This window comes from Canis aureus, chromosome 14 (genome assembly GCF_053574225.1).
Source record: "Canis aureus isolate CA01 chromosome 14, VMU_Caureus_v.1.0, whole genome shotgun sequence".
NCBI classification, from domain to species: Eukaryota; Metazoa; Chordata; class Mammalia; order Carnivora; family Canidae; genus Canis; species Canis aureus.
Genome location: NC_135624.1, coordinates 14,036,037 through 14,040,961, shown reverse-complemented (window position 1 = coordinate 14,040,961; position 4,925 = coordinate 14,036,037). Strand labels below are relative to the sequence as shown.

Sequence of the window (4,925 nt, the reverse complement as noted above, 5' to 3'; positions counted from 1 at the left end):
ATTGATTAAAGCCACATTGATTTAAGGCTCAATCAAGTAATATAGAGCCCCAAACTAAATGGTTAAATATATGAACTATTTGTACTGACATCTATTATTTGATTCTCTCGTGACTATTAAATTGGTACTTAGCAAATAAACTCTTTAAAGGCAAAATTCACCTCATTTGAGTTTTGACCCAGTTCAACAACAATCACGAAGTTCACATTCTTATTGGCAAACTTGAGATACAGTGTCTCTAAGTTACTATGCTCAAGGTTAAGAGCGATGCATGAGGGATGCATATTCCATTTTTACATTTTACTGGAATTTTACATGTTCAATTCATGATTTTAAATCTCTAGGTTTTCATTCCTCCAAACTGTCTGAAGACACAGTGTGCCACAGACTTAAGACTTCTGTTTCTCCCTCTATTTTCTTCAAACAGAAACATTTCTCAAGTGTCTACATGTTTTAGAAGGGGAATTTTTTGGAGGTGGCCACTTCTTTGGAATAGTCCGACGCCATCAGGCCTCTGAAGCAAGGGGAGGGGGAAGAAAAAAAAAGCTGAAACACAAGGTTCATCTGGTAAGTTTTACATTAACCATTACAAGCTGGATAGTATAAGAATGTGGCTTTTTTTGGCTCAAAAAGTCTGAGTCTTGGTGTAGAAACGAGTACTTGGCTGTCCCACCACAGCTTTCTTGTAGTAGGACTGTCAAGGGAAGTCTTGACTGGGGAGTATGATTTGTTTACCTATCAAGCGTAAACTTCCAGGCACTCAGTTCATTTGGGGCTTGTTCTAGTTTGTCCTTAGTCTGTTCCAGTTCACCTTTCATTTTTAGGAAAAACAAGTTGATCGCTCGGTCTACCATTGTTGATCTCATTTGGGCAATGCTAGGCTGCTGGACTTGCTTGAGGTACTGGATTTGAGTAGTACACTCTTGCATCTCTTGCTCCTTGGTTGCCAGTCGCATTACAAGGATGTTTTCTCTGCGAGCAGACTCTTGTTGTTGTTGCTTTAGTTTTTCTTCAGACTCCCTTAACCCAGTTGCATCATTAGAATTAAGATCTGTGTACTTGCCCTCCAAAGCTTGGACATATGCTTCATATTGTTTCCACCTTAGAATTAACTCATCTCGTGCCATAACTTTGAAGTCTGTTTCACTCAGTCGAACCTTTTTTGGGAAGAGGTTCCTCGTTGGTCATCTTGAATCCTCCCCAGATGGAGGCCACACAGGTGCCGCCCAGCACACAGGCCGAGGCTCTGCTGCCTGCTTGGCCCAGGCCACCAGATCGCACCACCCTGACCCCCGCTCCTCCTCTCGCCGCAGCCCCAGTGCTACCCTTTATTTGCGGGTCTCACTGCCACAAAATGGCCACAAAAGTAGTTTTTATTGCGTGAAGCTCTTTGAACATATGCTATGGACCACGTGTGCTTGTAGGTATTAAAAATCTTCTGTCAATGAACAAAATCAACAAAAGTCTCCACTCTTACAGAACTTCAATTGTAGAGGAGAGAATGTACAAAATAATCAAATATAAATAGGTCAATTGATTGAAGTCTTAAGATAAAACTAAGAGTGGAGAAGTATAAAATGGTTAGAGAGTTGTACTTTTAGAGATTCATGAGACCAGTTAGAAAGCTCACAGTTTGCATGGATTAGAAATCCAAACATGGTTTAACTAAATCTTCTTTCCCTTCAGAGTCTCACAAGGCTTCAATCAAAGTTTTAGCCAGGCTATGCACTTATCTGAAACTGGATTCTACTCTCACCTCATAGAAGATTCTCAAAGTCCCATAGGACATGGTTATCTCACAACACAGGAGCTTACTTCAAGGTCAGTGGGGGAATCTGATTTCTGTTTCTGACTCTGGGACCTCTTTTTATAGCTTTACCTGACTAAGTCAGGCCCATCAGGATGATCTCCTTTTAAATAACTCAATTGTTTAAGATACCTTACCTACATCTCCCAAATCCCTTCACCTTTGCCTTAGGAGGTAACATAATCACAGGAGAGATTTTAGGGTATGTCAACAAGCTGAGCTATTTCATCATTGAGCCATGTTCCATTATTAGCAACAAATTACAGGTTGTTTCCCCAAACAAGGAGAAGATATCTTACAAAGTCACGGGTCATTGGGCAGTCATATTAAAATTCTGCCTATGACAGAAACTATTGAAAAAATCCCTGATTAGAGAGGATGATCTGGACTAGGATAGTGACAGTAAGAGTGGTAAAGAGTGGTCAGGCAGAAAAGATTTGCTGTCAGCCTCAACGGTAAGAGAAGGAGAAGAGTCAAAGGATGATGCTATTTATTTTTTCTCAAGCAACCAAAAAAATGGAATTATCTTTGACTTTCAATAAAAGTACTTCAAAAAGACCACATAAGGTTGGATAGCATTAGAAAATACCGAACATTCGTTTACAGCATATTGACCATAAAATGCCTATTAGACATTAAAGAAGAAATGACAAGAAACCACTTGCATAGTTGAGTATCCAAAGAGGTCTAGACAGGAGTTAAACATTTGGCAATCATCACCATGGGCATGGTATGTAATGCCATGAGACTAGAGAAGCTCTATAGAAAGAATGAAAGTTCAAAACCTATGTAAGGTAAAGGATGGAGCCCTGGGGCTCTTCGACATTTCCAGGTTGGTAAATGAGGAAGAAAGTCTAAAAAAATGGTCAGAAAGATGAAAGGAAATCCATGAGGGAATGGTATCTTGAAAACTAAGTGAAGATCTTGTTTTGAGATGCTGCTGCCAATCAGATAAGGACTCAAATGACCATTTTGTGTAACAAAGTGTGGGTCTTTTGTGATCTTTTAAAGAGCACTTTAGGTAGACAGAGTAATTGAAACCTGGTTGCAGTCGATTCAAGACAGAAGTGAGGAGGAGCACTTGGGTGGCTCAGTTGGTCAAGTGGCTGTCTTCAGCTCAGCCCATGATCTTAGGGTCCTGGGAAGGAGCCCCAGGTCAGATTCCCTAATCAATGGGGAGTCTGCCTCTCCCTTTTCTTCTGCGCCTCTTTCTCCCTCTGCCCTTTTGCCCCTCCATTCTACTCATACTCTCTCCCTCTCTCTCTCTCCCAACTCCAAATATATATATATATATATTTTTTTTTTTTAAAGATAGAAGTGGGGGACAAAATTTGGAGACAGTAAGCACAGAGAACTGTTTCAGAAAGATTGGCTCTAAAGATAAAAAGTTGGTTAGTGTTGGAGGGGCACTGAGAACAACAAACAAAGCTTTTTGTTTGTAAGCTTCTTTAATAAAATGAAAAGAAATAGCAGTATGTTCATGTATTTTGTGGAATGATCAGTAAAGGGAATGTTTGACCATGTAAGTGAGAGATCAGGCAATGGCTAGAGTCTTGCTCTTCAGTTAGGTAAGACTAGGAAACCAGGTCTAGTACACAGGCAGAAGGGTTGGCTTACCTAGGATCTGGAAAGGCCCATGAATATTAAAAGGAAACAAGGTGGATCAAATGATGCTGATTTAGTGTCAGGCAAGTCAGCATGGTTATGAGGTTTTTTTCAGCCATGTTAGCTGTGCTGGTAAAGCTATGCAGAAGGCAGATAATAATTTTATTTTGCTAAGTGGGTTAAAAAAAAAAAAGCAAAACCAAGAGAGAAACAAAGAAACTGAAACTGAGAGTTGTGCAAATAATAGAGATCATAATAATGATAATATGTTGTAGAGCTTGCTAGATAAAATGAACTTAGTTTTAAGTTCTAGTAGAAAAATCCTTAGGTGATAAGGGACAGATCCTCACTTCATGTTTCAGTAAGCACAGGTAAAACATAAGAACCAAAGAGGCATTTAAGAGATCAAAATAAAGCATGTAGATTGAGAAAATAGGACAGGAGAGATTCCCAAAATATTAAGGACTGGAATTTTCATTTTTTAGAAAACCCATCAGCAAATTTGGAGGTATCAATATATTAAAGAAAATTCAAACATCTTTATCAACTGAAAAATTAAAGATGTCATGATGTGCTATGGGAGTGAAGGGTAAAATAAAATTACTTGTGGAGTGAAAGAATAGTGGGGGAGGTGTAATGTGAGTTGGGTCTTAAAGAGGATAGAGCAATGCTGATAAGCAAATAAGAGCAAAGATAGATATATAATATATAATAATATAGATAGATAGATAGATAGATAGATAGATATCTCTACTAAGCCAGACAGAGTGCCAATTCAGGCCTGATTTCATTAAGGATTTTATTGTCAAAGAAAATTAACATAGAAATACCACTATAAATTAAAACATTCAATTTTGACATCCTACATTTACTGGTCATAATAACCAAGTCAAAAACAAACATATATATATATATATATATATATATATATATATATATATATATATGTTGGTATGTCCATTTTATAATCTATAATTATTATATGTACTCATATTCATCAGAATGGCTCATTTATGACATAAAAACAAACTTCAAAATCTCAGTGCCTTAAAACAACCAAAGTTAGTTTTTCCAACAAACAAAGTCCACTGCAGGTCTAAACAACTTCTCAACGGCAGCTAAGTTGTGTTTCCATGTCACCAGGTGCTTCCACAATTACAGGAGGAGGGGAGCAGGCTGGAAGTCTGAGTACCAACAATTAAATGCTTCCATCTGGAAATGAAACACACATCTTCTGATTATATATCACTATCCAGTGGAGGTCAAATGACTGTGTCTAAATTTAAGAGGGTGAGGGAATGGATGTTTCTTATGTTCTTAGAAACAGAGAAAAGATAGTGGTGACCTGTAGCTATGACCAAATAAGCATCACTGAGGCATTTCTTTTGTTCTGGCTCTTATGACTAAGAGATTTATAACAATTCTCTAAATACTCAGCCCATTTGATTATTTTTTCAATGTGATGGCAATATAGTTCACGTCTATGACCTTGAAAAGACTTTTTTGTGTTTCC

At 38.0% G+C, this 4,925-nt stretch overlaps 1 pseudogene; it reads right to left on the bottom strand.

Moving 5' to 3' along the window:
- Positions 1-280: 280 nt before the first annotated feature.
- LOC144282841 (pre-mRNA-splicing regulator WTAP-like) lies at positions 281-1,188 on the bottom strand (annotated as a pseudogene).
- Between the last annotated feature and the right edge of the window lie 3,737 nt (positions 1,189-4,925).